Source organism: Gekko japonicus, unplaced genomic scaffold (assembly GCF_001447785.1).
Source record: "Gekko japonicus isolate JY-2015 unplaced genomic scaffold, Gekko_japonicus_V1.1 scaffold699, whole genome shotgun sequence".
In the NCBI taxonomy this organism is placed as follows: Eukaryota; Metazoa; Chordata; class Lepidosauria; order Squamata; family Gekkonidae; genus Gekko; species Gekko japonicus.
In genome coordinates this window covers 795,307-807,189 of record NW_015165848.1, presented here as the reverse complement: position 1 = coordinate 807,189, position 11,883 = coordinate 795,307, and the positions used below count along the sequence as shown (strand labels likewise).

The following is an 11,883-nucleotide window of genomic DNA, read 5'->3' as shown; positions in this document are numbered from 1 at the left end:
GCCCTCCCGCCGGCCTTGCAAGTCCACCGCCGGGCCCCTCATGGGGCTCGGCAGTGGAGCTGCAAGGCCGGCGGCGGCGGCCGGGACCATTGGGGGCGGTGTGTGTGGCCTTATGACACACTTCCGGTGATGTCAGGGCGTGTGGCCTTATGACACACTTCCGGTGATTTCAGGGGTGTGGCATATGCTAATGAGTTATGCTAATGAGTTCCCCTAGCTCTTTTTCTACGAAATGACCCCTGCTAAGAAGCATTTCTGCTAATGCAATAAAATAGACATATTTGAGGTGGAACTGCTACATTTAGAGACATGACCATTTTTAAAAGCCCTCTACCACTACCATTTTCCCACAGCAACTGCTAGGGCTGCCTTTTGAAGGGGAAAAGTGGTACACAGCAGAGGAAAGAGGGGCTCTTTAACCATTTCTTCCCCTGTCATTTTCCTACTGCAGAAACACCCAAAACCACTTTTATACCCCACTGGGGGGAAATTCTGCATATCTGTATTTTTTCCCCTGGCCCCAGTTTTCAGGAAGTTGAAATATGTGAGACATGGCCTACTTAATCTAAGAGAAAAGGATGAGAGAGCTGGTCCCAGAGAGTGCAAGCAAAGTGTACACTGCTTTCACCATGGTCATGCCCAAGAGACAGAATGGCAAAGGCAAGAAACATCCCTGCTTTTACAGTATGATGAGGCAATAAGTCAGCAATCTCATCGTGCACAAATGCCAGTCACAGTCATTGCCATACGGTATGAACATAGGCTACACGTTCCAATCGGTTGCTGTGCCTGTCAGGCACATATCTGCTGAGTCACTTTCTCTCCTTTTGCTGCCCTACTCCTTGCCAGAAAATGGAAATTTTAAAAATGGCAAACTAAAAGCAGATTAAAACTACAGACATCACAACATCATCGGAGGGGGGGGGAATGATCAGATCTGGCCTAGCCAAATCCAAATGCTGAAGGGATTTTATCCTTATTAATTGCCCTTCTGAGGCTAACAAGAGGATATATATTTGAATTGTGTTTTTCAAGATGCACATTCCTAATTTTATGTACCTGATACAATGGATGCAACAGGACTAATACAGCACACAAAAATGGCCATCCCTCTGTAAATGTATTTGGCTGCTACAACAATGATGCACTTCTCTGACACAATTTGCTATAATCCTAGATAGGCCTCCATGAATTTATCTAATCCCCTTTTAAAGACTCCTATGCCTATGGCAGACTTACCTGTGTGTGAAAACATAGTTATTATATTTTCTACTCTCAATATTACTAAATAGTTTATTCCCCTTCTGTACATTTAGTGTTTGTTGTCCAGCAATCAGAGACGCTTTTTAATGTTTTTGATCAGGAAAATGTTTTTGTCTTCCACCTTCTACCCAGACATTAATGTGGTAGATTAATTCTGTATCCAAGAGTTTTTATAATTATTTGTTTGGTAAGTTTTATGAAGCTTATGGAGCTTTGCTCTGTGAAGTATGTCAGTATGCAAATCACAGGCCTAACTGCTACCTGAAGTTGAGCAAGAACAGAGAAATGATGGCTGAGGACTGAAACATGAGGAGAGGTACAGATAGAAAAAACATAGAACCAGGGATTCTCTTAATTAAAATCTTTCTCCTATAGGCGGACAGTTTTTATTATCTCCACTCAGCACAGTGGAAAAAGCATCGTTTGAAGGAAAATAATAGCAAAAGTGGCATGGAAATAAATGACTCTCTAAAATCACAATTATCAGCTGGAAGCTAAAATGATAGGACCTGGAACCACCAGCCTCCTTTCACAGGTTCACATCTAATTATCATGGGATGGAAGCTCTTTCTTTTACCAGATGTGACTGTGAGGAATGAGGAGAATACAAATAAGTTATAAATGTTCACCTACCTCCTCAGGATTTATACCGTTTCCCCATGACAACCTGTATCTACCCTTAGTCTTTCAGTCAGAAAGGATGAGCCTTAAGATGCTGATAAACCCTCCCCTTAATTACAATAGCTCTCTTCAAACTTTATCCATGCATTGATTGCACAGAGGAAAATGCACATACCCACTGGCCCCATCATAATACCCATGTGTTCAGCCAAGCATCTACAGAGAATACATACATACATACATAAACGGAAACACACTAAGGTTACTTCTGCATGGAGGTATTTTTGGAGCATCCACATGACATTGTCCCTTGTAGTCCAGTTTTTGGATTCTACCTGTTTTGCCACAATCTTACCTATACCTGGTTTTAATACAATCTTCTTGGAAAGATCACTGGCAAAGTGCATTTACACACTGTGTGAGTAGGAATATGCTCAGTTTTGAAGGTCCCGCCCACATCAATGCCATTTTCTTTGCCTCAGCACCCTGTGACTGCCATTTTCTCCCTCACACCACAGGAAGCTTTAAGGGTAGATCATTATGGCATTATAACGTTATAATGAACTACTGCAGTGATCTACTAGTTCCTCTCAACCCCCAATGTTCATTTTTTAAAAAAGTAAGTCTCTAATCCTTTTAGTTGTGAATTCAAATAAAAGATTAGAAGCTTACTCTCCCCCCCCCTCCGAAAGCTGGGAGTTCAGAGGAATTGTTAGATTGTGGCAGTAGATTTGTTATACTGTTATGTTGTTGTTGTTCAGTCGCACAGTCGAGTCTAACTCTTCGCGACCCCATGGACCAGATCCCGCCAAGCCCTCCTGTCTTCTGCTATCCTCTGAAGATTGCTCAATGTTCGTTGCATCTATGACACTGTCTAACCATCTCATCCTTTGCCATCCCCTTCTTCTTTGACCTTCAATCTTTCCCAGCATCAGGGTCTTCTCCAGTGAGTGTTCCCTTCTCATTTGGTGGCCAAAGTATTTGAGCTTCAGCTTCAGCTTCAGGATCTGGCCTTCCAGGAGGATCTCAGGGTTGGTTTATACTGTGATAATACTATAGTAAACATAACAACATAAGAGAAGCCATGTTGGATCAGGTCAATGGCCCATCCAGTCCAACACTCTGTGTCACACAGTGGCCAAAACCCAGGTGCCATCTGAAGGTCCAGAAGCCCTCCCACTGTTTCCACCCAAGCACCAAGAATACAGAGCATCACTGCCCCAGACATAGTGTTTCATCTATACCTTGTGGCTAATAGCCACTGATGGACCTCTGCTCCATATGCTTATCTAGTCCCCTCTTGAAGCTGTCTTTACTTGTAGCCGCCGCCACTTCTTGCGGCAGTGAATTACTCTTTGGGTGAAGAAGTACTTCCTTTTATCTGTTCTAAGTTTACTGCTCATTAATTTCATTGAGTGCCCAAGAGTTCTTGTATTGTGAGAAAGGGAGAAAAGTACTTCTTTCTCTATCTTCTCTATCTCATACATAATTTTGTAAACCTCTTTCATCTCACCCCTCAATTATCATTTCTCCAAAGTAAAGAGCTCTTTAACCTTTCTTCATATGGTGATGTCAGTTTTTAATTTGTCCATCGATTGTAGGACCTCCTCTCTCATCACTTCAATCTGACTCAGGTCATTCGACACCCCTCCTGAAATTGGTGGTTTTGGAGTGGGCAAGCACCTCCCGTCTTCCCATCTTCACTCCTGTTCTAGAGTGGGCAAGCACCTCTCTCTTCTACAGTGAAGACAGAGGCAAAAAATGCAATCAGCTTCTCTGCCATTTCCCTGTCATCCTTTAGTAATCCTTTTACCCCTTGGTCATCCAAGGACCCCACTGCCTCCCTGATGACTGGTTTTCTGCTACAAATGTATTTGAAGAAATGTTAATTATTGGTCTCAATGTTTTGTGCAATATGTTCCTCATAGTCCCTGTTTGTCTGTCTGATCACCGGCTTGCATTTTCTTTGCAAAAGCCTGTGCGCCCTTTTATTTACCTCGCTCAGACTAGCCTTCCACCACTTACAGGAAACCTTCTTACCTTTTACTGCTTCCATTACTTTGTTCATTTACTATGCAGGCCTTTTTTATACTGATTCATACCTTTCCTAACCCGCAGTATACATTTTATCTGAGCTTCCAGTATGGTAGTTTTAAATAGTCTCCAAGCTTCCCAAAGGGATTTGACCCTCCTTACCTTTCCTTTCAGTTTATTCTTCACAGTCCCCCGCATTTGAGAGAAGTTACCCCTTCTAAAATTAAATGTGGTTGTTGTGATCTAGCAATTATCAGTTTTTTAAAAATGCAGGCTAAACAGCAGCTTACAGAAGAAAAGATGCATACAACTTCCAAGTGACAATCTGTTGGCAATGCAAAAGCCTCTAGATTCATGGTGGTGATAGCAGGAAAATAGAGAACCCTTGACATGTGGCTGTAGCCTTAAGCTCCTCAGTACAATCAGAACTGCTGTCAAAAATGGGGTCCCAGTCTAGGGGAGTAGACTATATGTGTATAAATAGGGGGCTTGCAGGAGGTGTTCAGCTGAATAGTAGATGTTGGGGTTGGTTTGGTGGATGTGGCCCACTTCCCTCTGTGTGTATTCAGTGAACATGTTGACAAACATCTAAAGAGGAATTATCTATATACTATTAGCCACGTGTGGCCCCCACCTGCAGATATCTAAATCTGTGGATTGGGGCTACATGGAGGCTAAAGAGATTTTTCTGTAAACTTGAGGGAACCCCTAAGTTTCCTGAAAAATCCCAAATATTAACAAAAATATACTGGGGGGGGCTGGATTGCCCTCCAAGTAAAAGGGCATTTTCTGTGCATGGGGGTGCATGGGGGAGCTGGGGGTGGCCACTGCCGCAGGGAATCACTCTGGGACCAGCTGCCATGATGAAGGATGCTGGGACCAGCTCCTTGCCCAGCAGTGGTGGATGCCAGGAGCAGCTCTTTGTCCGGCTGCAGCGGCAGCAGCCACCAGGAAAGACCAGCCCCAGCATTTCTACTTGAGTTCTCCTAAGGTGGGGGGAGAAGCCTGGGTGGGAGCTGCACAGGGCTCACCACCATTGATGGTGGCATGAGGGGGGAAGGCTCGGTTGACCTGTCAGCTGGGAGCCACTCAGGGCTTGCTGGGGCCACTGTTATTGGTAAGCGGAGGGAGAAGGCTTGGCAGGCCTAGCAGCAATGGGGGAGAAGTGGTGATGTGGGGGGGAGAAGCTTTGGTAGACCATTGCTGACTGGGGGGCGAGAGCCCCAAGGATAGCAGCAGTGATGGGAGTAATAAGACGGTGAGAGGGATTCCCCCTCCATGAGTATTGTGGGTCCCCACTTGTTTCATTCTATTTCTCATTCTATTCTATTACCTAAACTCTCTCACACCATTACTACTACTCCTCTCCCTTTCCTCTTTATTCTCCCTTGCCACTGGGGATACTGGTTAAGGCTCTTTTATATTCCCTTGTGGAGAATGAGGGAATGGAGAGAATGGTATATATTTGTTAAGGACATTAGTGAAGTTTTTACATCTGGAAGGAGGCAGGAGAGCCTGCCTTTTCTCTCTCTTCCCTGATGAGATGGATGAGATCAGTCAGTCAGACCCTGGCTTTCTCCTCACAGCAGCTTTTCAGCTTTAAAAATGCTGAGAAGGTCCAGTGATAAACCCTTTATTTATGTAAAACATTATGTAAAACATTTTTTATCCCACCTGCTCCTCCTCACAGCAGCTTTTCTGCTTTAAAAATGCTGAGAAGGTCCAATGATAAACCCTTTATTTAATTTATGTAAAACATTTTTATCCCACCTGCCTCCACATAGCAGATTCTAATTTATGTAAAACATTTTTTATCCCACCTGCCTCCACATAGCAGATTCAACCTTCCATTGTCTTGTCTCGTTTGGCTCTCAGGGTGTCTTTGGATAGAAGAATTTCAGAGGGCCAAACTAGACATGGCATGACAGCATCACCACCGTCATCTTAAAGTCAGCATAGTGCTCTTGGTCCTGTCCCCCCCCCCATTCCCCCAAGGGTCTTTTGAAGTTGCCAAAACAGCCACAGAGGGGTGCAGTCATTTCAACACTTGAGAAGGTGTATGGGAGGAACAAGTGCACTTCAGCCAGCCGTCGTGTCTAGTTTGGCCCTGAGAATGCAGCTGACACCTGCACGCCATACAGGAACTGTGTATGTATGTATGTATGTATGTATGTATGTATGTATTATTTTAGATTTCTATCCCACCTTGCCTGCTCTATCTTGATCTCTGTTTGTCTAAATAGCAGATCTAGAGATTAGTAGGGTCACAATGGGCAGCATAGTAAAAGTACAGGTTGGACAAGGGTTGCTTTAGGAAAGCCTGCACAACTTTGAACTTTGTTTATCACAGTGACTTCTCCGACTTAGTTTTATGCCAAAATCACACAATCACAAGTGCACCCAGCTCTCATCGGATCTCCGTCGGACAGCTTTTATCCAAAGCAATTCTGTCATTTTTGGAACGCAGGAGTCAACCTGTATCCCAAGAGGAAAACCTGTCAGAATACAGAACACTCTTGCTCATACGTACATGAAAGGACCAAACTATTGCAAACTGCAGCCATAAGAGGGCAATCACATATATTAAATGTGCAGTTTATATTGCTTTGTTGAGGAGTGTAGAATCAGGGAGGAAACACAAAAGCACACCCCTCTGACCTAAGTCTCTGTTCGTCTTCCTTTCTGCTGCTCTGCCTTGTCAAGCATCTGACCCTGGAGATTATCAAAATGTGAAAATGCTTCCTGAGCCTGAAGAAAGTATGGGTCAAAAGGGGAAATGGAGAGAACATGCAAGAGTGGAAGCACCCAAGAGTGTGATCTTCAGGCTCTTCCTCAAGCTCTGGGACACCACCCATGGTCGGGAAGCCAAAAGTCCTCTGCTTAACATCAAAATGAGAACAATAGCCATCCCAATTAAAAACCCCACCCTAGGACCATAGATAAACATACCAAAACCTAGGTTAAATACCCTCAATTACAATGCATCCCAGCAATATCAACCCATCCCAAGAGTGCTTCCATTTGAACAAGACCGTTTCCCCTGAACAGGTAGCCAGATGCTCGTGAAACACCTTGGAAGGCAAAAACAGTTTCCTTTCAAGATATCTGATATAAATTCCCAAGCTCACTGGAGTAGAAAAGGGGAAACAAGCAGCAAATGATGTACCTAGAATGGTTCAAATCTACGTTGGCTAAGAAACCCAGTTACAGAGAATAACTGGAGGTGTGTGTTTTTTCCATACCCAACTGATCATGTGCAAGTTTTTTTGCATGACAAAAATGGGTTGGACTAGTGAAAGGTTTTCTTTTCCAGGAACGTCAAGATTTCTGCCAATAGAGATGTTCTGCTGGTTTTGAAAAGAGAAATAGGACGGTGATGGAAGAAGTGAAAAGGTAGGGTGTAGGAAACACTACACGTGAAGAGACTAGCATTCAGCCTCCTGAAGTCTACAATACTTGTGCCAGTTTTATTGCTTTGGACTGCCACATGGCAGATATGGAAGGAGATACCAGGAAGCTCTTGGAGCTTGCTGAATTTAAGCCAGTTCTCTATGAGAGATGTAGTTCAGAAACAAGTTGGCAAGAGAGTAGTAGTCACACCAGTGAAGGACCAGGACTGAGCCCCAGGATTGTGCTCCTGGTGATAACTGAAACAGACTAAAACAAATAAAGAAACACTGATTGGGACATAGAAGGGGACCAGAATTTTTCAGGGTTACTGTTGTCCTGAAGTGTGGACATAGAAAGAAGCCAAGTCTGCACACTGTTCCTTTCTATAAGCATCCTGCATCCCAAGCTCCCAGTCCCAGCCACACTTCACGAGCGTTTCAAAACTCCTGGCATTATTGTTTGCACATGCTTCCGTAACACTTACACCTGAGGCTAGTGACAGACAATACCTTTTGAGAGACTAAAAGGTGAGATGAGGCATCATTGCCCATGACATGCCCGCTCAGTTCTATGGCATATCCATTTACAGGTCTGTCATGTTTTGAATTGCTTCAGAAACCTGCAGAACCCTTCGTGCAAAAGGAATGAGTTCCTGCCGTGAGGGAAGCAGCCTTTCCATTTTACAGCCTTCAACTCTCTTAGAAACTATTGTTTATCTCCTGCCTAAAATTAGCTACAGAAATGCTGTTTTGTAAATGTTGGCATAGATAAAAGATGCCCAATCTCAGTCATGCAGGAAAAACAAGTTCTCTCCCAGACCGCCTAGTAAATGAAAAATCACGTTTCCCTCTACCTTGCCCTTCCTGGATAATGAAATAGAAGGAGAGTCACTCACCTGAAGTTATTGTTTCATTGCGGTGCCAAAGAGAAGTGGTTTTTTTCCCTCCACTCTTCTTCCACTGTGTGGGATCAACTTGTACCGACCAAGGGGGGAAAAAGCACTTTCTTAAAGTAACTCACAAAAAGCCCGCCCAAATAAGCCTTTTCTCCGTGGAACTCGCCTCATTCTTGATAAAGGTACTGCTGACAAGCTAGGCTTCAACCTCTGAGAGTGAATGACAGCCTCTCCCCTTCAAAGCTGGATGCACTGTTAAGATACTGAAGGGAGAGGGAGAAGGGAGTGCATTTACCAAACAGCGAAGCACTGGGAGAGAGGGAGCCAGCGGCGGCTGCTGTTCATGCATTGTTCAGCCACTGCGGGGCTTCTCACATAGATGAAATGTCCTATGATGAGCATACTGGATTCCTTCCCAATGAAATATGGGTTGCAGACAGCGTGTCTATGCCAAATCACCATTCAGGGATTCAGCAGGTCAGTGCTATCCTTGCCTGTGGCACTGATCTGCTTCACTGCCACTGGGCAAATCACTTCTATACTTTGTGGCTGAGGAAAATAGTGCAGATCCCTTTGCTACATGCATGGTAGCCACAAAAACAAGGATCTAAATAGATCACAAGCAGAGAACAATGTAAGCCACTTTGGGTCCCCACTGGGGAGAACAGTGGGGTATATATGAAGTAAATAAATAAATTACCATAACCAAGTCTGCCGTTTTAGAAATAGAAGGGGCTCCCCAGTGCACCTTAAATACCAGTTTAAAAAATTAATTAAACTTCTGTACTACTCAACAGCAAATCCCCTCTTTGGTAAACTTTTGTGTATAAATCCATGCGTACTTACATGGGAGTAACATCCATTCAGCAAAGGCGACTAACTTCCAGGTAAGCATGCATAGCACTGTCCTACAATAAGGATACCAGGAAAGTGTTTAGAGCAATAGGTAGTGCAGAATACCACAAGTACCTACAAACACAAAAAAATGCCAGCCATATGACAGCTCATTCTTTTCCCTCAGAAGCCAACTTCCGGTTTTGAATGAGGACATATTAATCAACATTAATGCCGACTGCAGCAACAGATGAGCAGGATCGCTCACCCTCAGGAAATATGCAGAACCACACTTATACCAGACAGACTTTTGAGAAGCATTTTCAGAGAAATATTGCCATAAAGCTGGTGTTCTAAGTCTGCTTTTTCCAAGTTCGGAATGCTAGTAAAGGTTTGATGATGTCCAGCAGTTGTGTGGGGTGGGGGTTAAGGGCTGCCTCGTTACCTCATCAGCATTGGCAAGCATAAAGAAAAAATCTATGGTTTTCATGAAGTTTTACCTCACACATAATTTCAAGGCAAATTAGGAAATTCCTACTGGGGCAAAAGGAAAGCAAAAAAAAAAGTTTCAGTAAAACTAGTAACATCTTTTAATGGGATACTGGATATTGCAAATTGCCAATGCCTGTGGTCTTAAACCAGAAATTAAGAGGGTGAGGTAGCAGAAAGCAGATGTTCACTCGGGACTGATAACTAATGGAGAGGATATGGACCTCTGACACAAGTTGATATTTAGATACACATTTGGTTTTCCAACTGGCATGGTGATAAAAGGCTCCAGTTCAAAAGAAGAAACAGCACGTTTTCAGACACCTCAGAATGAAACCTAATATCAAAATGATGAATATACACCCTAGAGTTGCCAGGTACCCCAGCCGTCAGCAGGGAATGGGGGAATGGGGTAAGATTGCCAGAACCAGGTTGGGAAACTGGAGATTTGGGGATGGAGCCCGGGGAAGACAGGGGCCTCAGTAGAGTACAATGCCATAGAGTCCACCCTCCAGATCATCCATTTTCTCCAGGGGAAATTGATCTCTGTAGTCCAGAGATGATCTATAATTCCAGGGGATCCCCAGGTCCCACCTGGAAGTTGCCATCCCTAACACAACCTAGAAGTCAAGAATGAGAAGTATGTAACTTCTTTTGGGAGCCAGAAGTCAGTACAGGTTCAAGCTGAACTCCTGTGTCAGTTGAGATGCAAATCTGTACAGTGGCAAATATGAAGTGGGTTTCAGATCTTAGGGTCCTTCTGATTCTAAGTGAATCATTGCTGGAAAAGTGGCAAGGGGTGTATGTGTGTGGAGAGAAACCAGATGGTCAACAGACAAAGAAAAGCATCAGCATATTCAAAATACAATTATCTTTCCCTGTAGCACATTAGCATGTCTTTCCACGTCACCTGCAGCTTCCAGCCATTCAATAAATGAGCTTATGTGGTGAATTGTAACAGAGGGCTCTGTAGCATAACCAGCCTTATTAATTTAGTAGGCAAGCTGTATCTAAAAGTCTCTAGTGAGTGCTTTAACAAAAAAAACCCAAGTATATTCATTTCTAATAAAGACTGCTCAGAGACTGTATAGGTCCAAGACACCCATCTATTACTCCAGGCTGCTCCTATAGCCTATGTCACAGCAGAGCCACAAGAACAGGGATTGCATTGCAACCACATTCATGTTCCTGAGAGGCTCATGCAGCCATGGCAGCTTATGCACGCCTGGATTGCACAACACAGTAATCAGGGCTCTGTTTCTATTCACCAGGTAGAATGTTGAATGTAAGCCTCTTTCCTTAGACAGCTGAATGGTCCTTGAACGGAAGTGTTTGTGCATCAGTTCCAGTCTGGATATTCTAGAGACAGTGAAATTTGTGATCCTGACTCAGTCAACAAAATAAAATATACATAGATCTTTTCTTCTACAGATATTGCATCTGGCATTTAGCAGCTATTCAGATGTTGTCTGGAGAACATGAGTTTTAGAAGTCCAATATATTTCCTATAGAAATACTACATTTGTGACCTTTTTGCATGCTCTGAGGTCTGGGAGTCTCCATGTGGGGAAAGAGCTCTGTCTTAGGAACACATACATAGTAATCCATCAAAATGTTAGAACGGAGAATAAATGAGGTGATTTCATCACATTTGCATAAATTGCTTAATTTGGATCATTTGTTTGGATTGCAATATTTTGATTTTGCAACATATGGCACTTCTTTTTGGCATGCATGTTACAGGAGAAAGGAAAGAAGTAAGAGTAAAGGAAGGAGGATTTGTTGTTGTTGTTGTTGTTGTTTTTAAACCTGATATTAAAATGCCCAGGTCTTCTTTGCTTTGTGTATGCAATGTATGCTTAATCTCAAGGTAGGATAGAAAGCGGCAGAGAAATATTTTTCAGTCAAACATACATTCTAATTAATTGAGGTTTCTAGTCAAATGACAGACATGAGAACCGCAAAAGTCATGTGCAAAAATACCCTTATATGTGCTTTGAAAGTTAATTCTTTATGATGTAATATCCTTAAGGATTAAGCATTCTGTGGATTCTAGGAACTGCGGCAAGGATTAGAGTTGAATCTGACACTTGGTTTGTACACTGTCTGGCAAGATCTCAAATCAAGAGAAGTTGTGCAGAAATCCTGTTGTCCAGAGTAGGATCTCATCCCTCCCCTTTCCCTGTTCTCCCAGTCCTCACCCAGCACACACATTCTTTGGAAATTTGAATCATTAGATTAGAAAAAGGTATTATAGTAAGCCAAATATAAGCACACTTAATTAAATATTTAATATTTGTTTAAGGCTAACTGTTCAGGCTTCTGCTCAGGTCACTGACAAAAATCATATAGTTGTT

The 11,883-nt window shown here is 43.1% G+C and overlaps 1 protein-coding gene across 2 annotated transcripts in view; it reads right to left on the bottom strand.

Annotated features, from left to right (window-relative positions):
* LOC107110313 (neuropeptide Y receptor type 2-like) overlaps positions 1-9,083 on the bottom strand; it is a 29,739-nt gene extending 20,656 nt beyond the window's left edge. The window contains exons 1-2 of one of the 2 annotated variants that reach the window (XM_015411081.1): positions 9,050-9,083; positions 8,204-8,281 (exon numbers count right to left, since the gene is read on the bottom strand). The gene's annotated coding sequence lies outside the window, so the exon portion shown is untranslated. Of the gene's footprint in view, positions 1-8,203; positions 8,505-9,049 lie in introns of those variants that run through there. The other variant, XM_015411080.1, reaches the window with a different exon arrangement.
* Between the last annotated feature and the right edge of the window lie 2,800 nt (positions 9,084-11,883).